The sequence below is a fragment of the Schistocerca nitens genome, chromosome 7 (assembly GCF_023898315.1).
Source record: "Schistocerca nitens isolate TAMUIC-IGC-003100 chromosome 7, iqSchNite1.1, whole genome shotgun sequence".
Lineage (NCBI taxonomy): Eukaryota > Metazoa > Arthropoda > Insecta > Orthoptera > Acrididae > Schistocerca > Schistocerca nitens.
Genome location: NC_064620.1, coordinates 558,930,411 through 558,954,853, shown reverse-complemented (window position 1 = coordinate 558,954,853; position 24,443 = coordinate 558,930,411). Strand labels below are relative to the sequence as shown.

The 24,443-nt window shown below is 43.3% G+C and overlaps 1 long non-coding RNA gene across 1 annotated transcript in view; it reads left to right on the top strand.

Annotated features, from left to right (window-relative positions):
• LOC126195376 (uncharacterized) overlaps positions 1-24,443 on the top strand; it is a 2,074,073-nt gene that overhangs the window by 144,522 nt on the left and 1,905,108 nt on the right. The window lies entirely within an intron of this gene.

Below are 24,443 nucleotides of genomic sequence, written 5' to 3'. Positions count from 1 at the left end.
TTTATGGATCAGACATAAAAGAAAGCGAGGTAATATCGCATTTTTACCCAGTACTGAGCTACTGTGTTGAAAACTTTAAAGTCTCTAACTCGCCGGGAAGTCAGTGTAAAATCAATTTCAAAATTTGTTGCCGAACAGACAGACCGACAAGAAACTGACCCAGTAAAAACGTCTTAAAAAATTGGAGGCCCACAGTCGGTCCTCAGACAGACGAACTGACACACAGACAAGAAAGTGATATCCATCCCTTTTTACCCCCCTTTATTTGCTTAGGCGTGCCTGTCTACTTGCACAACAACTGGAACACATTCGGATACCACCCACAGCATACTGCCGTCCTGCAGGGTAGCTGAGATGTCTGGCGTTACCAACGTTTTCATTCCCATACCCTCTCTTATGGATGAGACATAAAAGTAAGCGAGTTAATATTGCATTTTTACTCAGTGCTGAGCTATTGTGTTGAAAACTTGAAGTCTCTAACGCGCCAGGAAGTCAGTGTAAAATCAATTTCAAAATTTGAGCTGAACACGCATACCGACAAGAAACTGGCCCACGGTCGGTCCTCAGAGAGACGGACCTCGGCACTTTTGAGGCCGCACCCCTAATCACCTGTGGGCTCGCCCCGGCAGTCCGGCGCCCACCCTGACGGACTGACTGACTCGTTGCCTCGCCTCGGCCCGCTGTGCCGGTGTCGGCGGGCCACGTTACGCTAATGACTGGCCGTCCGCTTGCCTGCCTGCCTGCAGACAGCCGCCACCGCCGCCGGCGCCGCCAGCACCGGCCATTAGCGGGCGAGTGATTGATGACGTCACGGCACCGAGCTGAGTTCTAGCCCACGACGCGGCTGACGGCGTTTCTCACGGTCGCAGCTGGGGCCAGTCGCCGACTCGGAGCTGCTGTCTAGGCCGGTGCAACACTGACAAAACGCGGTGCTCCAGCCGTCTTCAACTGGACCAGATAAACTTCTGGAAGTAATGCCCCATGAGTTCCGTTGCTTCCTAAACGGGAAAGAAAAGGAAAACGTTATACCCATTGCAATGAATCTTGCCTCCTCAGAACAATCCTACTTCAACTGAAATGTTCGATTCCGTACAAATTTCTTCAATTTTTATACACAAATTAAATATTCCACATCTCAAGATAACTGTGCATATATTTTATCACTAAAACACTATTTTTCTTATAATATAATTTTATTTTTCATATCGATCCATTTAGCAACACCCATCTTGAATCATGAAAATTAGTAATCACACTGTTAATGAGCCATGCTGCAGCTCGCGTTGGTACCGTTGCTAGGTAGGCATCTTTTAGTTGGTATAGTTACAGTTGTCGTCTGCTTCTTGGGTTCATTGGCGCCAGTCCGTTTGCAAGCGTTGTCTGTCCGCTAGTGGCAGCAGCGGCGGTTATGGATATCTAGTAACGGTGGTACTGTCTTTGGGGTTACGTTGTGGTGTTTCCGGGTCGTGTGAGTCAGCAGTTCAGTTGGGGATAGACGAGCACCCAAGTCTGCGCAGCCCGAGACACACCGGGACCACTGGCGGCATGCATGCACTGTCGGATAGAAGGGCTGTAGTGGCGAGGGGCACAGCCTCGTTGTCAGCAAGACCCAGGAAGTTGAGTGGACCCTAATTCAAGTAGTGAAACATCCACCATTGTGAGATCTCACCATTGGCTTGCGTGTTGCTGCTCGCAGTGTCGCCAAGACGAAGAGCAGTAACTGGAGCTTTTGGAGGAGGCGAACCTAATGGGCCTTTCTTCCCCACTGTATTATTAATTGTTGCATTCTATGTGTTATTATTTGTGAAGTTAGCCAGTGGTATTTTTCCTGCCTAGTGGGCGCTAACGCCCCAGTTAGCTACCCTGGAGTTTAGTGTATGTTACGGCAGTATACCTTTCCTCGCCTTGCTGCTGCTGTCCGCTAAGGCGTGTAGTTCGACAGCTTCCTTGATTTGTGGGCCGGGTGGTGTTTTTTATTTCCTACACTGGTAGTAGTGGTTCCTTTCTGCTTCCAGATGCTCTAATCACCGGAGTCTGAAGACGTATTGCTGACCGCCAGTTCCGGCTTGGGTGCGTTATTCCGTCATTGCATTGGTCATCGGACGCTAGGTACATTCGGTAAATGATTACTGGTCATGCGTTTAAACTGCCACTAGTCTGAGTTACCATCTAGTGAAGTGAATGCAACTCTTGGCTGCCTGTTTCATCGCTTGCGAAGTTCTGAGGAATTTTCCCAGGTCAATCCTTGGAGCAACGTCTTCGGCCCCCTCTCCCCTTGGTTTGGTCAGATTTGATGATTGTTCTTTAAAAAAAAAAAATATTTCAATAACTGTAATTTCAAGTTTGAAGATGTTTAACTGGTTCTTAAAAGATTGCTATTCAGGCCTTCAGCCATGAAACAGTTTCAAATTATTACTATTGGGGGCATTCAGCCGAGAAGTAGTTTGAATTTGTTGTCATTAAGGCCTTCAGCCGTGGAATAATTTTTAATTTATTGTCACTTTTATTTGTTGATGTTTCCAAATAAAGTGCACTTGATTGAAAAATCAACTAACCAACAGTAACAGCTTACAGCCCCGTCCACAATCGTAACCCAATCCTGCCTTCCTCGGTACCAGTTCTCAGTTAACTTTAATGAGCCAAAATCCACTTTAAAGCAAAACTGATATTCTTATGCTTCAGTTTTCATACAAACAAAATTTCTGTTTTAATCTTTAATTTTTCTTATTTAACTATGGGTAATGCAGTCGACAGTTATGCGAAAACAAGAAGCAGATAGTTTTTATATTGTCGAAATTTGCAAACCTCATTATTAATTATTATGAATATTCATCTTCATACAAATAATTATTTCCGGAAAAATTTATGTAAATTATAACTGAAAAGTAATTTCAGTTTAGACAGTCATAACGAACTTGATTTGAATCAAAGGAAGGAGAAGAATCTGGAAGCTGTGTACGTAATACTTATAGAAATTTTAGGCGTCAAATGCACAGTAATAATTTAAGTTATCGTCGTGATTGATCAATGCACCTATCATGTCCCTTGCATTACGTTGAAATGTTGCAAATGCATTCAGTTAACAAGTAGTGTTGCAGAAAGCGTCAAGAATTTATTAAACAATACTCATGATGTCAAAAATGCAACAATATTCCAGCTACTTGTACGGGAAAGAATGCCTTGAACGTATTAATTGTAAATTATAAACAGGAATCGACACCCTAAACAACGATACAGCCATAGCAAGATAAGTAACGTTTATTTTGTAACATAATTCTTTCTGTCCTTCTGTCCTTAAGAAATTATGTAAACGTTGACAACACTAGAATAGTTCAGCGCCTCCTGCACTCTTTCTGTTCATCCCTTTCTTCCGTCTCTCTATGCCCATTTCCTACTCCCTCTTTAACACCTATTTTCGACCCATTTTGTATCTGTATCGATATTTCCATGTCCATTTTGGCGTTGCTTATGTAGGGTGTTGTATCTGTCATGGAAATTCCTAGACATGCATACATATTTCAGTTATGTGAAACTTTTGAAGAATGTTGTTTAAACTGTGCTTGTGGATTGAAATAACTGCTGGAGTGATTGTTATATAAAGTACTGTAAATGACTTGATCCATAGTTAGGGAGCGTAGGGTCGAATTTGAAAGATGTGGGGAACCCCCGCAGCTACGGAAGTAGCCTGGCAGAGTGGAAAAGGCGTTGTTGTCGCGCAAGTGGCAACGCGTCCTTTGTGATGGGTAAGGAGCATAAGCCATCAGTGCTGTGGTTAACATCTCGCTAGCAGTAGCGAATCATAGTGGCTCATATTCCCGGAGTTTAGAGGCCAGAGGAGCTGAAGAGCACTATTTATGGGCCTCGGATGCTGCATTTGGTGATACTATTATCATGGCATTGTTACTGGCCATGCAAAAATATAATTCCGACGCGAAGAAGATCTGTAGCAGGGTGAAGTCAACTGCTACCATGACTCATCGCCACCATGTTAACAGCCAATGAAAATTACGCCACCAGTATCATCGGCCTTTCACTAAATTATTTATATTTGGCTCTCTGTAAATGGACCAGGCATTTGTGAAATTTGCTTGATTTTAATAATAATCTTGGTGATGGTAGGAACTCTGGACAGGAATCCTATCCAATTGAATATAATTACGAGTGTCCTAATTTGTCATGGAAAGACTTATTTGGCAGTCGTAGAAGTAGTTCTAATGTGTGGAGCTACAGTGTTTAAATTTCAGATTTATAGTTTGAGAAATATTCCACTTCCAGAGCATTTTTAAATCAATCTGCAGTCATTTTCTTAAATAATTTCCTTGGAAAGCTGCCTGAAAATAGTAATGTTGATAATTAAAAGAATAATAATGTTGATCTGAAGAGAAAAAGATTATTAATTGTTCCGTTTATGCACTTTGATTAGAATTACTCCGGCCGCTGGTGGCCGAGCGGTTCTGGCGCTACAGTCTGGAACCGCGCGACCGCTACGGTCGCAGGTTCGAATCCTGCCTCGGGCATGGATGTGTGTGTTGTCCTTAGGTTAGTTAGGTTTAAGTAGTTCTAAGTTCTAGGGGACTTATGACCTCAGCAGTTGAGTCCCATAGTGCTCAGAGCCATTTGAACCATTTGAACCATTAGAATTACAAAGTTTTATCAGTATTCATTTCAGGAGAAGGTGTTTGAATTTGAATTTAATGTTGTGTTGGTATCTGTACAGCCAAATATATCTTTAGTTGGTTAAAAGGCTGTTTATCAAAGCACATTTGTTATTTAAAGAGACGCGACCGCTACGGTCGCAGGTTCGAATCCTGCCTCGGGCATGGATGTGTGTGTTGTCCTTAGGTTAGTTAGGTTTAAGTAGTTCTAAGTTCTAGGGGACTTATGACCTCAGCAGTTGAGTCCCATAGTGCTCAGAGCCATTTGAACCATTTGAACCATTAGAATTACAAAGTTTTATCAGTATTCATTTCAGGAGAAGGTGTTTGAATTTGAATTTAATGTTGTGTTGGTATCTGTACAGCCAAATATATCTTTAGTTGGTTAAAAGGCTGTTTATCAGAGCACATTTGTTATTTAAAGAGATATAGTTAGTTGTCCTTGACTTAATTAATAATTGTTGATGAGAATACTTACCATTTCTCATACATACTTGTGTAGTTTTCTTAGTGAGAATGATTCTTCACGCCATGAGAGCTTAAAGGCCCTGATGTGCTAGGCTAGTTAATTAATGAAGTAGAGCAAAGGCTCCTTCAGAGGCAGTGTACTTAGATTTGCATTCTGTTTCATTACTTCAAACTGAGCTCAAGAGAAATATTTGCTATGTTAGCTACTCTATTGCAAATTGGTTAATGCGCAGTCATAGAGACCCTGTACTAAGCAATGGCATTATAGACTTTTATCATTAATAGACCCCCTGATTGAAGTGAGAATCATTTAATGCTCTTCCTTGTTTAGTATTGGCATAAGTTTCGCAAGTGTTTGTGATTGTTTCTATTAACTGCTGCATCAAATTCATTCAAGGTACGTATTGTTGAGAGGAATATGTCACTGTCTGCTATCTCATTGGCCACTTGTTTTTCTGACTTCCAAGTTAATACTATAATTATGTGCAAAGTTAGGTTACTGTGTTGTAGTGTGAACAGATATAAGGAAAGAGTTTAGTGTATGTGTCAAGGAAGGTCAGATTAGCTTTAGCACTGCCTTCTGCTTTATTATATTGTTTGACACATGAATGCCTAATTAGGCTGGCGACTGATATTAATACGTAATGATACAAATTGCTGGGAGAACGTCTGTTCCTGACCCACATGTTTACTGTTGGCTGTACTCTGCTGGAGTGTTTCGGAAACGAATCCCAGTCTGATTTTTCTGTTGCCATTAGGTTATCTCACGGTCACAACTTTCTCAAAATTTCCTCTCAGAGATTTAACATTAAAATCGATTGCCGTTGAGGGTGGTCGGTGTCACTATTACATCCTCTCTCCGTCCACCTCCTCTTCCCCCATATTTCTGACCTCTAGCCTTGTTTATTGCTAACGAATGCCTATTTGGGGATTGAAGTCACTTAAAATGAGCGAATTAATCCGTTTGGATCATTGGTACATGGGGTATAATAGAGACCTCTCCAGTTGCTCGATCTGTCAGGATAGAAGCTTCAGTGAGAGTATTTCCCATAGTTTTAATCTGCATATCGATAAGGTTACAAAGTTTTGGAAGATTCAGATTCTGTAGTAGTTTCTTATCACAGACTGATAAGTCATAAATACAATTTCACAGTTTTCTGTTAAAATCAAGTGCGAAAAAGAAAAAAATGGCTTGACTTTGAGCACTATGGGACTTAAAATCTGTGGTCATCTGTCGCCTAGAACTTAGAACTACTTAAACCTAACTAACCTAAGGACATCAAACACATCCATGCCCGAGGCAGGATTCGAACCTGCGACCGTAGCAGTCGCGCGGTTCCGAACTGAGCGCCTAGAACCGCTAGACCACCGCGGCCGGCGAAAAAGAAAAAAAAAAAAAAATAACACCACGTTGTGGTGTAAATAACTTTTGTTTACAATTAGGGGTATACATGAAGAAAGAATATTATGGGACAAACAGTTTTCAAAATGTTTTAATTGTCATCATATCGTTGTTAAAACTTACTGCCAGAAAGAAAACGGAACTATAAATTTTCACGGCAGAACACGGCATTTTTTTTCTCCCAGACAGTTTTAACAGAAAACCTGTACATTGTTGTTTAAAAAACAGTCAGCTTATTACTGGCTAAATGTTTATTAGGGTATTGTGTAGAAATACACCCCTGGAAATTGAAATAAGAACACCGTGAATTCATTGTCCCAGGAAGGGGAAACTTTATTGACACATTCCTGGGGTCAGATACATCACATGATCACACTGACAGAACCACAGGCACATAGACACAGGCAACAGAGCATGCACAATGTCGGCACTAGTACAGTGTATATCCACCTTTCGCAGCAATGCAGGCTGCTATTCTCCCATGGAGACGATCGTAGAGATGCTGGATGTAGTCCTGTGGAACGGCTTGCCATGCCATTTCCACCTGGCGCCTCAGTTGGACCAGCGTTCGTGCTGCACGTGCAGACCGCGTGAGACGACGCTTCATCCAGTCCCAAACATGCTCAATGGGGGACAGATCCGGAGATCTTGCTGGCCAGGGTAGTTGACTTACACCTTCTAGAGCACGTTGGGTGGCACGGGATACATGCGGACGTGCATTGTCCTGTTGGAACAACAAGTTCCCTTGCCGGTCTAGGAATGGTCGAACGATGGGTTCGATGACGGTTTGGATGTATCGTGCACTATTCAGTGTCCCCTCGACGATCACCAGTGGTGTACGGCCAGTGTAGGAGATCGCTCCCCACACCATGTGTGCCTCGGTCGTATGCAGTCCTGATTGTGGCGCTCACCTGCACGGCGCCAAACACGCATACGACCATCATTGGCACCAAGGCAGAAGCGACTCTCATCGCTGAATACGACACGTCTCCATTCGTCCCTCCATTCACGCCTGTCGCGACACCACTGGAGGCGGGCTGCACGATGTTGGGGCGTGAGCGGAAGACGGCCTAACGGTGTGCGGGACCGTGGCCCAGCTTCATGGAGACGGTTGCGAATGGTCCTCGCCGATACCCCAGGAGCAACAGTGTCCCTAATTTGCTGGGAAGTGGCGGTGCGGTCCCCTACGGCACTGCGTAGTATCCTACGGTCTTGGCGTGCATCCGTGCGTCGCTGCGGTCCGGTCCCAGGTCGACGGCCACGTGCACCTTCCGCCGACCACTGGCGACAACATCGATGTACTGTGGAGACCTCACGCCCCACGTGTTGAGCAATTCGGCGGTACGTCCACCCGGCCTCCCGCATGCCCACTATACGCCTTCGCTCAAAGTCCGTCAACTGCACATACGGTTCACGTCCACGCTGTCGCGGCATGCTACCAGTGTTAAAGACTGCGATGGAGCTCCGTATGCCACGGCAAACTGGCTGACACTGACGGCGGCGGTGCACGAATGCTGCGCAGCTAGCGCCATTCGACGGCTAACACCGCGGTTCCTGGTGTGTCCGCTGTGTCGTGCGTGTGATCATTGCTTGTACAGCCCTCTCGCAGTGTCCGGAGCAAGTATGGTGGGTCTGACACACCGGTGTCAATGTGTTCTTTTTTCCATTTCCAGGAGTGTATGACGCAAGTCTGTCAATAACTTTCCGAAATGTTTGTTAACAATTTTTGCATGTTATACATAGAAAATTCAAAATATATAGCCTTTGTACATCCAAACAATGATCAGACTATCGTTTAAAAATTTGAAAAAAATTGGTCAAGAACTTTTTGAGATCATTGCTAACAATTTCAAATAAGTCCGTCGAAAACTTTTCAAATTTTTTGCTAATATCTATCCCATCTATATACTAAATCTGTGTTTATATACAATATGTGCTCAGAAATATATTGCCTATGCTCGTCCAGATGTAAAAATTTGAAGTAAATTAGTCAAACACGTTTCGAGGTTTTTGGAATCAATGTTGGAGCCTGTGCTAGTCCGAAAGGGTATTGGAATACTGCATAAAAATTTGAAGTAAACCAGTTAAGAAGTTATCGTGAGTTTTGATAACAACGTTTCCTATTCATTTATTTATTTATATACCGTATGTATTTAAAACATATATGGTCTTTGTGCTGCCGAACGTTATTTAGAAGAATGTGAAAATTTGAAGTTAATAGGTGAAAAATTTCCTGAGAGTTTTCGTAACAACATCAAACAACATCATGTCTTCATACTGGGTGGTATTCTTAGGAGTCGTCACGCCCATTTTCTCTGATGTTTCTGCAGATATTTGCAATTTTGTTTCTGCATCGTGTAGTTGGTGTCACCCCCACAATTACTTCTCATCACGTCTTTCATGTGAAGCCCAGTGACGACGAAAATCGTCAGTTGGTTCCTCATTACGAAGAAAATGATTTTTGAACCGAAATTCTACGTTCCCATTTGATAGAGCGGTCAGTGATCACTTTTGTACGATATTCGTTTTGTTGGTATATTTTTAAATTCGAACATTTTAGGTTATGCTTTACTATGACTGTTATTGATATCAATGGAAATAACAAGTTTACTGTTACCAGTCATTTAGTCAGTTATTACATGTAACAGATATAATCTTAAGACACAATGCATTGGAAAGTTTGCTATCATCCAATCACTAAATCCACCGTCTCTCACCCTCTCTCTTTCTTTCTCTTTCTCTTCCCCCCCTTTGCCTCCAGCCTTTCATTCCTGTCTGTGAATCCCAACAAAAATTGTTATTCAGATATAATCTTACTACTGTAGCCAAACTATTATTGTACTTAAAGCTTGCAACGTGTCACCTTATTTTATAAACGAGTATGAACTTTTAAAGTACATAACCGTGAGAAAGTCGGATTTATATACCACCTGAAATGTTTATTCCAACGTATGCATTCAGCACCTCAAAACAAAGACCTCCAACACCTTTTTTAAATTTATTCTTTAATAATGTTGTTATGATGTATATTCTTTCTATATTCTTACTACCTGATTCTTGCATCTAATAGTTTCCGGGAGCCATATGTGTTTACATAATACGGACAGTATACTACAGCCGTAATTTTTCCCGAGGGCAGCAGCTCTACTGAGTTGTTAAATTAAGTGGCGTTCTCTTGGGTAAAATATTCCGAAGGTAAAATAGTCCCCCATTCGGTTCTGCGGGGATGGCTACTCAGGAACACGTCGGTATCAGGTGAAACAAAACTGGCGTTCTACGGATCGGAGCGTGGAATGTCAGATCCCTCAATCGGACACATAGGTTAGAAATTTTAAAATGGGGAATTAATAGGTTAAAGTTGGATATAGTGGGAATTAACGAAGTTCGGTGACTGGAAGGACAAGACATGTGGTCAGGTGAATACAGGGTTATGAATACAAAATCAAATATCGATAATGCAGGAGTAGATTTAAGAATGAATAAAAAAGTAGGAACACGGATAAGCTACTACGAACAGCATAGTGAACGTATTATTGCAGCCAAGATAGAGACGAAACCACCGCAGTTGTACAACTTAATATGCCAATTTGCTCCGCAGATGATGAAGATAAAAGAAATTGTTCAGATAAGTAAGGCACATGAAAATTCAATACTCATGAGAGACTGGATTTCGATAGCGGAAAAGTAAGAGAAGGAAAAGTTGTAGGTGAATATGGACTGGGAGAAGGAATGAAAGAGGAAGGCACCCGATATAATTTTGTTCAGAGCATAATGTTATCATAGCTAACACTTGATTTAAGAATCATGAATGATGACGATATACGTGGAAAACGCCTGGAGACACCGGGGTATTTCATATAGACTACATAATGGTAAGACAGAGATTTAGGAACCAGGTTTTGAAGTGTAAGACATTTCCAGAGACAACTGTGGACTCGACCACAATTTATTCGTTATGAACTGTAGAGTAAAACTGAAGAAACTGCAAAAATGTATTTAAGGAGACCAGACCTGGGTAAAATGAAATAATCAAAGGTTGTAGAGGACTTCAGAGGAAGCGTTAGGGAATGATTGACAAGAAAGGAATACAGTAGAAGAAGAATGGGTAGCTATGAGAGATGAAATGGTGAAGGCAGCAGAGGATCAAGGAGGTAAAATGACGAGGGCTAGTAGAAATCTTTGGGTAACACAAGAGATATTGAATTTAATTGATGAAAGGAAAAAAATATAAACATGAAGAAAATAAGCAGGCGAAAGGGAATACAAACGTCACAAAAATGAGATAGACAAGAAGTGCAAAATGAATAAGCACTATTGACTAGAGGACAAATGTATGGATGTAGAAGCACGTATCACTAAATACTACAGGAAAATTAAAGATACCTTTGGAGAAAATATCAAGAGCTCAGATGAAAAACCAGTCCTCAGCACAGAAGGGAAAGAGGAAAGGTGAAAGGAGTATACAGAAGATCGATGTACTTGAGAGCAGTATTATCCAAATGGAAGATGATGTAGATGAAGATGAGAAGTGAGATATGATGCTGGGTGAAGAATGTAACATACACTTTGTGATCAAAAGTATCCGGACACCTTGTTGAAAAGTCTTACAGGTTCGTGTCGACCTCCATCGGTAATGCTAGAATTCAGTATGGTTTTGGCCCAACCTTGGCCTTGATGACATCTTCCACTGTGCAGGCATAAGTTCAGTCAGGTGCTGGAAGGTTTCTTGAGGAATGAGAGCCCATTCTTCACGTAGTGCTGCACAGCGGAGAGGTATCGATGTCAATTGGTGAGGCCTGGCACAAAGTCGGCGTTCCAAAACATCCCAGAGGTGTTCTATAAGATTCAGGTCAGGGCTCTGAGCAGGACAGTCCATTACAGGGATGTTATTGTCGTGTAACCAATCCGCCAGAGGCCGTGCATTATAAACAGGTGATCGATTGTGTTGAAATACGTAACTGCCATCCCCGAATTGCTCTTTAACAGTGGAAAGCAAGAAGGTGCTTAAAACATCAATGTAGGCATGTGCTGCGATAGTGCCACGCAAAACAACAAAGGGTGTAAGCCCCCTCCAAGAAAAACACCACCATACCAGAACACAACCGCCTCCGATTTTTACTGTTGGTGCTATACACGCTGGCAGATGATGTTTATCGGGCATTTGCCATACCCACAGAATGCCATCGGATCGCCAAATTGTGTATCCTCATTCGTCACTCCACTCAACGTTTTTCCACTGTTCAATCATCCAATGTTTACACTTCTTACACCAAGCGAGGCGTCGCTTGGCGTTTATCGGTGTTAATATGTGGCTTATGAGCAGCCGCCTGATCATGAAATCCAAGTTTTCTCACCTCCCAGCTAACTGTCATAGTACTTGCAGTGGATCCTGATGCAGTCTGGAATTCCTGTGTGCTGGTCTGGATAGTCGTCTGCCTATTACACATTACGACCCTCTTCAGCTGTCGGCGGTCTGTGCCAGTCAACAGACGAGGTCAGCCTGTAAGCTTTTGTACTGTACGTGTCCCTTCACGTTTCCACTTCACTATTACATCGGGAACAGTGGGCCTATGGATGTTTAGGAGTGTGGAAATCTCGTGCACAGACGTATGACACAAGTGCTCCCAGTCAGCTGACCACGTTCGTAGACCGTGAGTTCCGCGGAGCGCCCAATTCAGCTCACTCACGATGTCTAATGACCACTGAGGTCTCTGATGCAGAGTACCTGGCCGTACGTGGCAGCACAATGCACGTAATATGAAAGATGTATGTTTTTGGTGGTGTCCCGATACTTTTGATCACATAGTGTAGCACTGAAACACCTAAATAGGTACAAGGCCCGGGAGTAGGCAACATTCCATTACAATTACTGATAGCTTTGGATGAGCTATCGACGACACAACTCTTCCTTCTAGCGAGCAAGGTGTATGAGACAGGCGAAATACCCTCGGTCTTTAAGATGAGTATAATAATTCCAACCCAAAGAAAACATGAGCTGAGAAATGAGAAAATTAATGAACTATTAGTTTAATTAGCCACGGTTGCAAAATACTGACACGAATTCTTCACAGACGATCGGAAAAACTGGTAGAGTCTGACCTAGGAGAAGATCAGTTTAGCTTCCGGAGAAAGGTAGGAACACGCGAGGCACTACTGACCCCACGACTTATCTTAGAAGATAGGTTAAGGAAAGGCAAACCTACAATTATAGCGTTTACAGAGTTAGAGAAAGCTTTTGACAATTTTGACTGGAATACTCCTTTTTCAAGTTCCGAAGGTGGTAGGGTAAAACGCAGGGAGCGAAAGGCTATTTACAATTTATACAGAAACCAGATGGCAGTTATAAGAGTTGAGGGGCATGAAAGGGAAGCAGTCATTGGGAAGGTAGGGAGACAGGGTTGTAGCCTATTCCAGATGTTATTCAGTCTGTATACTTTGCAAGCAGTGCCGGCCGCTGGTGGCCGAGCGGTTCTGGCGCTACAGTCTGGAACCGCGCGACCGCTACGGTCGCAGGTTCGAATCCTGCCTCGGGCATGGATGTGTGTGTTGTCCTTAGGTTAGTTAGGTTTAAGTAGTTCTAAGTTCTAGGGGACTTATGACCTCAGCAGTTGAGTCCCATAGTGCTCAGAGCCATTTGAACCATTTTTTTGCAAGCAGTAAAGGAAACAAAAGAAAATTAGGGTGTAGGAATTAAAATCCATGGAAAATAATCAAATCTTTGAGGTTCACCGATGACATTGTAATTCTATCAGAGACATCAAAGGACCTGGAAGAGCAATCGAACGGAATTGACTGTGTCTTGAAAAGGCGGATGTAAGATGAACATCAACAAAAGAAAAATGAGAATAATGGAATGTAGTCGAATTAAATCAGTCGATGCTGAGGGAATTAAGATTAGGAAATGAGACACTTAAAGTAGTAAATGATTTTTACTATCTGGTGTGCAAAATAACTGATGATGGTCGAAGTAGAGAGGATATAAATTGCAGACTGGCTCTGGCAAGGAAAGCTTTTTTGGATAAATTTGTTAATACGAAGTAAAGATTTATGTGTCGAGAAGTCTTATCAGAAAGTGGTTGTATGGAGTGTAGCCATGTAATGAAGCGAAACATGGACGATAAATAGTTTAGACAAGGGGAGAATAGAAGCTTTCGAAATATGGTGCGACAGAAGAATGCTGAAGATTAGACGGTGGATTACGGAAGTAATGAGGAGGTACTGAATAGAATTGGGGAGAAGAGGAGTTTGTGGCACAACTTGACTAGAAGAAGGAACTGGTTGATAGGATCAAGGGATCGCCAATTTACATTTGAGTATTATTCAAGACAAGTTTAATCGGAAATATAAATATAAAATACAAAGAAGAAGAAAAATGTGAAATGTATAGCTTACAACGTGGTGTTTGCATCTTATTTGGTATAGCACTACGGCCACAATAAACTCTACATTTTAAGATATTTATTGCACTTCGTACTTAAAGCAAGCACGTTAGACGGTAGCAGCAATACGTAAATCGCGATTCAAGGCTAGAGTGACAAATATCTCTGTTGTTTCACAAAGTATACTCGTTTAGAAAAGTCATCTCGTACGACGGGCAGAGATAACGGATTACCGCAGCGGTCGCGATTATTACCCATGTTAACGCTGCATATAAATTATCCAGTTAATAAATGCTGTAAAAGAAATGAAATCGCGTTTATGATAACATGAAAAGGGAGTCTCTTACTCGTTATTAGGAAGTTATCATCGCAAAATGTAGGTATGAACCTGGGCGTGTATGATGCCCATCTGCCTACAGAGTCAAAACTCTCCTTTATGTTGAAATTTTCCGCACATACTAAGCTTTTGCATAAAATTGGTACGCAATTTCAGTCACCTGTTAAGGAACCTTTGTAACTCTTCCTCATTCACCTCTGTACGATTATTATGTGCTGAGGAAATGGATACTGACTTGAGGGGAAACACTAAATACGATTATAAAGACGAAAACTAAATCACATAATGTGGATAAAGAAGAACAGAACTAGTTCCAAGCATCAAGATCGTGCGCAGCAATATGTCTTATCTAAGCTATATAGTGAAAAAAAAGACTGGCCTGGAATTTGGAGGTTCGCAGGGTTTCCATTGACCTTCAGAAAGTCTATGGTAGCGTTTCTCTCTGTATATTGTGAATGTCAGATAATGGAGTTAGTCGTTTATACTTTTGTAGCTTGGAGACTTTTCTGAGACATTCATGTCTCAGCGGCTTCTCAGTCCTGTCCATTAAAAAGAAAGAGACTTTCATTACAGTCTAACGTCGTTTCAGTTCAAACAGTCATTGTATACGTGGGTCTGTTACCCAGCCAGCAGAAATCATCTATAGTTCACCTGAGCAGAGGATTTTCGAATGCCGGCCGGAGTGGCCGAGCGGTTCTAGGCGCTACAGTCTGGAACCGCGTTACCGCTACGGTCGCAGGTCGAATCCTGCCTCGGGCATGGATGTGTGTGATGTCCTTAGGTTAGTTAGGTTTAAGTAGTTCTAAGTTCTAGGGGACTGATGACCTCAGCAGTTAAGTCCCGTAGTGCTCAGAGCCATTTGAACCATTTGATTTTCGAATGGTGGGGTGGAGTGCCCTTCATTTCCACAAACCAATTCACTCAGATAATTTACAAGACCTTGAAAATTGCACTTTTTTTATTGACATCCGGGCCATGTCCATTGAGCCATCTCACTAGCGCAAAACCAATTATGACAGCTCTAGAGGCAACTAAACACCCAGTCCCAGAGCGGAGAAAATTTTCGACTCGCCCGGGAATCGAACTCGGGACCACTTTGATTAGCAATCCACCGCGCTGATGGCGCAGCTGCTGAGGCGGACCTGTACAAGTTCAGGGCCATCACTTTCAAACTGAACTGAAACCACGCCCATGAGGAAGGCCACTAGCCCCGCTAGCGTTTGGAAAACTGGCACCGCAACATCATGTTCACCGAGCACCAGGACGCAGGACACCTACCTGCTGCCATCCCCCTCCCCCCTCCCATGAGGCTGCAAGCAGAAGGAATTGTTTGCTTTGGCAGCCTCAGTTACGATTGCTCTAGGAAACTTCTTTATCAGAAGAGGAATTCTGCTACGCTGCACCCAAGGTTACATAACCATAGAGAGGTGCTCTCCCAGCCCCACTTCATATTACAGGGTGGTCCATTGATGGTGACCGGGCCAAATATCTCCCGAAATAAGCATCAAACGAAAAAACTACAAAGAACGAAACTCGTCTAGCTTGAAGCGGGAAACCAGATGGCGCTATGGTTGGCCCGCTAGATGGCGCTGCCATAGGTCAAACGGATATCAACTGCATTTTTTAAAAATAGGAACTCCCATTTTTTATTATATATTCGTGTAGTACGTAAAGAAATATGAATGTTTTAGCTGGACCACTTTTTTCGCTTTGTGATAGATGGCGCTGTAACAGTCAGAAACACATGGCTCACAATTTTAGACGAACAGTTGGTAACAGTTTGGTTTTTTAAATTAAAATACAGAACGTAGCTAAGTCTGAACATTTTATTTCGGTTGTTCCAATGTGAAACATGTACCTTTGTGAACATATCATTTCTGATAACGCATGCTGTTACAGCGTGATTACCTGTAAATACCACGTTAGTGCAAAAACGCTCAAAATGATGTCCGTCAACCTCAGTGCATTTGGAAATACGTGTGACGACATTCCTCTCAACAGGGAATAGTTCGCCTTCCGTAATGTTCGCACATGCATTGACAATGCGCTGACGCATGTTGTCAGGCGTTGTCGGTGGATCACGAATGCAAATATCCTTTCCCCACAGAAAGAAATCCGGCGACGTCAGATCCGGTGAACGTGCGGGCCATGGTATGGTGCTTCGACGACCAATCCACCAGTCATGCAATATGCTATTCAGTACCGTTTCAACCGCACGCGAGCTACGTGCTGGACATCCATCATGTTGGAAGTACATCGCCATTCTCTCATGCAGTGAAACATCTTGTAGTAACATCGGTAGAACATTACGTAGGAAATCAGCTTAGATTGCGCCATTTAGATTGCTATCGATAAAATGGGGGCCAATTATCCTTCCTCCCATAATGCCACACCATACATTAACACGCCAAGGTCGCTGATGTTCCACTTGTCGCAGCCATCGTGGATTTTCCGTTGCCAAATAGCGCGTATTATACCGGTTTACGTTACCGCTGTTCCTGAATGACTCTTAGTCGCTAAATAGAACGCGTGCAAAAAATCTGTCATCGTTCCGTAATTTCTCTTGTGCGCAGTGGCAGAACTGTACTCGACGTTCAAAGTCGTCGCCAGGCAATTCCTGGTGCACAGAAAAATGGTACGGGCGCAATCGCTGTTGCTGTAGCATTCTCAACACCGACGTTTTTGAGATTACCGATTCTCGTGCAATTTGTCTCCTACTGATGTGCGGATTAGCCGCAACAATAGCTAAAACACCTACTTGGGCATCATCATTTGTTGTAGGTCGTGGTTGACGTTTCACATGTGACTGAACACTTCCTGTTTCCTTAAATAACGTAACTATCCGGCGAACCGTGTGTGAAATCCTATGAAACTTAACTGCTAAGGTCATCAGTCCCCAAGCTTACACACTTCTTAACCTAAATTATCCTAAGGACAAACACACACACCCATGCCCGAGGGTGGAGACTCGAACTTCTGCCGTGACCAGCCGCACAGTCCATGACTGCAGCGCGGTTGATATCCGTTTGACCTATGGCAGCGCCTTCTAGCGGGCCAACCATAGCGCCAGCTGGTTTCCCCCTTCAAGCTAGACAGGTTTCGTTCTTTGTAGTTTTTTCGTTTGATGCTTATTTTATGAGATATTTGGCCCAGTTACTATCAGTGGATCACCCTGTACGTCTTGGTCAGCTTCCCTTCGATATTAGCAGTGCAGTGGATCACAGTTTCTTGACACCAGATGCTGAGCATCAGTGATAGAGATGAGCAAAGGAAAGGTCATTATTTTGTCAAGGATGGCGGTAGGGAAAGCGCCACTTTGTGGGCGGTGGAATAGTTCTTCCCATGGCTCAGTGGATGAGATGTGTATGAAACATAGCTGCTGCCACCTGCCTCTCGCTTCTCCCCCCACCCCCCACCCTCAAGCTGAAAGCAGGATGAATTATTTTTTGAACTGTCACCCTTAGTCAAGGTTGCTGTAGGAACCTTTTTTATCGGAGAAGGAACAGTGCTATGCATCACCCAATGTTACAGAAACACAGACCCCTTAAACTCCGTTAAACAGAGTAATTCATCGTGTTTTAATTCGTTCAATTCCTCGCGGCAGCAGTGCAGCGCGCAGTTCCATTGCGATGACGGCTCGTGTTTCAGCGGAGCGCCAGAACTCGTATTCTTCCATTCAGTACTGAACCCGTGACCCACTGCGGGGGCGGCGTCGTCTTCTCGTTGCGAATTCGCTCGCTGCGTTATTAACAAACAGCTACGGCGTGGCGCGGAATGCTCCGTCCCGGAATCGAAACAACGACCCTCAGGTTCGGCGTCTTCAGACGGAGTTCATCAACTTCTAGATTCACAGATGACCCATTCGGTCAGGCCGCAGTCCCTTCGTCCTGACCTGCCACTCTGGTAAGTACCACACGAACTTCGTTCTGGTAACGTCTCGGATGGTATCTTCTGTGTTGACCTATTGGCGCGGTCCCGACATCTTCTGCTGTCGAGCAACATAGTGGCTGAGTCGTTGCAGCGAAGTGTGATTTCCATTATCTATCGGTCCGTCCGTCCAGGCGACGTTTCTTCATCTCTTCTTTCTCCTCTCAAAGGCCCACCCCATGCCCGTTTGTCACAGGTATTTGGTTCAAATGGCTCTGAACACTATGGGACTTAACTCCTAAGGTCATCAGTCCCCTAGAACTTAGAACTACTTAAACCTAACCAATCTAAGGACACCACACACATCCATACCCGAAGCAGGATTCGAACCTGCGGCCGTAGCGGTCGCGCGGTTCCAGACTGTAGCGCCTAGAACCGCTCGGTCACTCCGGCCGGCCCAGCGGTATTTATTTGGTATTTTCGGCTATGTCGCGAAGTTTCTAGGGTGGCGACTGATTCTTCGGTCGTTGATCTACGCCTCACACGTTGGACAGAAACACGACCAATGTCGACATACGAGCTGGGTTTCCTTGTTTTACCTCTATGCTGGCTTAGTCGGGCATTGCCCTGTCGTTCTCCTTCGCATCTCCAGATATCTGGTGCGTTGGCCGCTGATGTGCTAACTGCGCTGGTCTTTAGTATCCGGAGAATTCCCCATCTGCTCAGTCGTTGATCTGTCGAAGTGCTGACAGCTGCTGCACAAACTCTGCTGGCCGTCAGCCTCCTTGTTCAACTGCTGCTGCTTCTAAATATTGTGGATTAACGTGTCAAAGTCTCTAAAGTATTCACTTAACCTATAATAAGTCTTTACGTATTTTTCTGCCAGATCTCTGCTTTGAACAACCATAAATAACACAGAATTATTATACCAACCATAAATAAGACATAATTATTTACCAATTCTATAGTATTAGTGAGGAAGTAGCCACCATTTTTGTTGTACATGTGTTGCCTTCTTCAATAAAATTATTCAGGGTATCAGACCGCATCGTCATAATTTAAAATGCGCCAACGTTTCGGCCAGCGTTGCAGCTAGCCTTTATCAGGGCCTTACGTTAACGTAAGGTCCTGATGAAGGCTAGCTGCAACGCTGGCCGAAACGTTGGCGCATTTTAAATTATGACGATGCGGTCTGATACCCTGAAGAATTTTATTGAAGAAGACAACGGCCGCGGAAGCCTACGCTTACATGTGTTGTCTTGTATCACTATCAATGCACTTTAGTCAAGACGTTGTGTGGTAGAATGCTCGTGGCGACTTAGGCCGTGATGAATACGTAAACATGTAATTTGCACAACCAGCAACCAGCATTACGTTTCCACCTATGTTAACGTTGCCCCTATGTCTTCGTATTATGTGACTGCTCAGGGATAACTAATTTCTTTCGTGTTTCTCGATTTCCTAAATTAATCTTAGTGTTCCCGATTATCACTCTGTCTAGGGACTGGACCAGTTATCAGTGTTTCAAATTTCATTCTCGTGATTTTCGTATACAGTATCTTGTCCTACAGCAAGTAGCCGGCACGCTATGGTGCCCAGAATTGTGGGTTGGCTAAATCCCGTTCTTTGTGATTAGACCTTCTCGCTTGGTGTGTTTTATCGTCAGTATATGTGAGCTAATTACAATTCACTATTTGTTATTAATCTGTAACTTTTCTCCTGTTTTCTTAATTAATTAATTGATTTGTCTAGGCGCCGGCCGAGGTGGCCGAGAGGTTCTAGGCGCTTCAGTCCAGATCCGCGTGACTACTACGGTCGCAGGTTCGAATCCTGCCTCGGGCATGGATGTGTGTGATGTCCTTAGGTTAGTTAGGTTTAAGTAGTTCTCAGTTCTAGGGGACAGATGACCTCAGATGTTAAGTCCCATAGTGCTCAGAGCCATTTCTCTAAGCCGCAAAATCCCCTGCAGCAGGTGATGAATACCGGTGTCTCCAAACTTCAGCAAGCATGATGTTGGCAGTTGGTAACATTTTTTATCTGCTGGTAGGAAACAAAGACTGACAGTACATTTCATTTGCATCTCACCAGCCAAACACCAGATCCTACACGTTCAAGCTGACAGAGCTGTATGTAATGGATATCATGTGGAAATAAAACAGGTGCAAAAACGTCTGGAGAGATTCTAGCGACCAAAGATTTACAATAAATACACTCCTGGAAATTGAAATAAGAACACCGTGAATTCATTGTCCCAGGAAGGGGAAACTGTATTGAGACATTCCTGGGGTCAGATACATCACATGATCACACTGACAGAACCACAGGCACATAGACACAGGCAACAGAGCATGCACAATGTCGGCACTAGTACAGTGTATATCCACCTTTCGCAGCAATGCAGGCTGCTATTCTCCCATGGAGACGATCGTAGAGATGCTGGATGTAGTCCTGTGGAACGGCTTGCCATGCCATTTCCAACTGGCGCCTCAGTTGGACCAGCGTTCGTGCTCGACGTGCAAACCGCGTGAGACGACGCTTCATCCAGTCCCAAACATGCTCAATGGGGGACAGATCCGGGGATCTTTCTGGCCAGGGTAGTTGACTTACACCTTCTAGAGCACGTTGGGTGGCACGGGATACATGCGGACGTGCATTGTCCTGTTGGAACAGCAAGTTCCCTTGCCGGTCTAGGAATGGTAGAACGATGGGTTCGATGACGGTTTGGATGTACCGTGCACTATTCAGTGTCCCCTCGACGATCACCAGTGGTGTACGGCCAGTGTAGGAGATCGCTCCCCACACCATGATGCCGGGTTTTGGCCCTGTGTGCCTCGGTCGTATGCAGTCCTGATTGTGGCGCTCACCTGCACGGCGCCAAACACGCATACGACCATCATTGGCACCAAGGCAGAAGCGACTCTCATCGCTGAAGACGACACGTCTCCATTCGTCCCTCCATTCACGCCTGTCGCGACACCACTGGAGGCGGGCTGCACGATGTTGGGGCGTGAGCGGAAGACGGCCTAACGGTGTGCGGGACCGTAGCCCAGCTTCATGGAGACGGTTGCGAAAGGTCTTCGCCGATACCCCAGGAGCAACAGTGTCCCTAATTTGCTGGGAAGTGGCGGTGCGGTCCCCTACGGCACTGCGTAGTATCCTACGGTCTTGGCGTGCATCCGTGCGTCGCTGCGGTCCGGTCCCAGGTCGACGGCCACGTGCACCTTCCGCCGACCACTGGCGACAACATCGATGTACTGTGGAGACCTCACGCCCCACGTGTTGAGCAATTCGGCGGTACGTCCACCCGGCCTCCCGCATGCCCACTATACGCCCTCGCTCAAAGTCCGTCAACTGCACATACGGTTCACGTCCACGCTGTCGCGGCATGCTACCAGTGTTAAAGACTGCGATGGAGCTCCGTATGCCACGGCAAACTGGCTGACACTGACGGCGGCGGTGCACGAATGCTGCGCAGCTAGCGCCATTCGACGGCTAACACCGCGGTTCCTGGTGTGTCCGCTGTGTCGTGCGTGTGATCATTGCTTGTACAGCCCTCTCGCAGTGTCCGGAGCAAGTATGGTGGGTCTGACACACCGGTGTCAATGTGTTCTTTTTTCCATTTCCAGGAGTGTATGACGCAAGTCTGTCAATAACTTTCCGAAATGTTTGTTAACAATTTTTGCATGTTATACATAGAAAATTCAAAATATATAGCCTTTGTACATCCAAACAATGATCAGACTATCGTTTAAAAATTTGAAAAAAATTGGTCAAGAACTTTTTGAGATCATTGCTAACAATTTCAAATAAGTCCGTCGAAAACTTTTCAAATTTTTTGCTAATATCTATCCCATCTATATACTAAATCTGTGTTTATATACAATATGTGCTCAGAAATATATTGCCTATGCTCGTCCAGATGTAAAAATTTGAAGTAAATTAGTCAAACACGTTTCGAGGTTTTTGGAATCAATGTTGGAGCCTGTGCTAGTCCGAAAGGGTATTGGAATACTGCATAAAAATTTGAAGTAAACCAGTTAAGAAGTTATCGTGAGTTTTGATAACAACGTTTCCTATTCATTTATTTATTTATATACCGTATGTATTTAAAACATATATGGTCTTTGTGCTGCCGAACGTTATTTAGAAGAATGTGAAAATTTGAAGTTAATAGGTGAAAAATTTCCTGAGAGTTTTCGTAACAACATCAAACAACATCATGTCTTCATACTGGGTGGTATTCTTAGGAGTCGTCACGCCCATTTTCTCTGATGTTTCTGCAGATATTTGCAATTTTGTTTCTGCATCGTGTAGTTGGTGTCACCCCCACAATTACTTCTCATCACGTCTTTCATGTGAAGCCCAGTGACGACGAAAATCGTCAGTTGGTTCCTCATTACGAAGAAAATGATTTTTGAACCGAAATTCTACGTTCCCATTTGATAGAGCGGTCAGTGATCACTTTTGTACGATATTCGTTTTGTTGGTATATTTTTAAATTCGAACATTTTAGGTTATGCTTTACTATGACTGTTATTGATATCAATGGAAATAACAAGTTTACTGTTACCAGTCATTTAGTCAGTTATTACATGTAACAGATATAATCTTAAGACACAATGCATTGGAAAGTTTGCTATCATCCAATCACTAAATCCACCGTCTCTCACCCTCTCTCTTTCTTTCTCTTTCTCTTCCCCCCCTTTGCCTCCAGCCTTTCATTCCTGTCTGTGAATCCCAACAAAAATTGTTATTCAGATATAATCTTACTACTGTAGCCAAACTATTATTGTACTTAAAGCTTGCAACGTGTCACCTTATTTTATAAACGAGTATGAACTTTTAAAGTACATAACCGTGAGAAAGTCGGATTTATATACCACCTGAAATGTTTATTCCAACGTATGCATTCAGCACCTCAAAACAAAGACCTCCAACACCTTTTTTAAATTTATTCTTTAATAATGTTGTTATGATGTATATTCTTTCTATATTCTTACTACCTGATTCTTGCATCTAATAGTTTCCGGGAGCCATATGTGTTTACATAATACGGACAGTATACTACAGCCGTAATTTTTCCCGAGGGCAGCAGCTCTACTGAGTTGTTAAATTAAGTGGCGTTCTCTTGGGTAAAATATTCCGAAGGTAAAATAGTCCCCCATTCGGTTCTGCGGGGATGGCTACTCAGGAACACGTCGGTATCAGGTGAAACAAAACTGGCGTTCTACGGATCGGAGCGTGGAATGTCAGATCCCTCAATCGGACACATAGGTTAGAAATTTTAAAATGGGGAATTAATAGGTTAAAGTTGGATATAGTGGGAATTAACGAAGTTCGGTGACTGGAAGGACAAGACATGTGGTCAGGTGAATACAGGGTTATGAATACAAAATCAAATATCGATAATGCAGGAGTAGATTTAAGAATGAATAAAAAAGTAGGAACACGGATAAGCTACTACGAACAGCATAGTGAACGTATTATTGCAGCCAAGATAGAGACGAAACCACCGCAGTTGTACAACTTAATATGCCAATTTGCTCCGCAGATGATGAAGATAAAAGAAATTGTTCAGATAAGTAAGGCACATGAAAATTCAATACTCATGAGAGACTGGATTTCGATAGCGGAAAAGTAAGAGAAGGAAAAGTTGTAGGTGAATATGGACTGGGAGAAGGAATGAAAGAGGAAGGCACCCGATATAATTTTGTTCAGAGCATAATGTTATCATAGCTAACACTTGATTTAAGAATCATGAATGATGACGATATACGTGGAAAACGCCTGGAGACACCGGGGTATTTCATATAGACTACATAATGGTAAGACAGAGATTTAGGAACCAGGTTTTGAAGTGTAAGACATTTCCAGAGACAACTGTGGACTCGACCACAATTTATTCGTTATGAACTGTAGAGTAAAACTGAAGAAACTGCAAAAATGTATTTAAGGAGACCAGACCTGGGTAAAATGAAATAATCAAAGGTTGTAGAGGACTTCAGAGGAAGCGTTAGGGAATGATTGACAAGAAAGGAATACAGTAGAAGAAGAATGGGTAGCTATGAGAGATGAAATGGTGAAGGCAGCAGAGGATCAAGGAGGTAAAATGACGAGGGCTAGTAGAAATCTTTGGGTAACACAAGAGATATTGAATTTAATTGATGAAAGGAAAAAAATATAAACATGAAGAAAATAAGCAGGCGAAAGGGAATACAAACGTCACAAAAATGAGATAGACAAGAAGTGCAAAATGAATAAGCACTATTGACTAGAGGACAAATGTATGGATGTAGAAGCACGTATCACTAAATACTACAGGAAAATTAAAGATA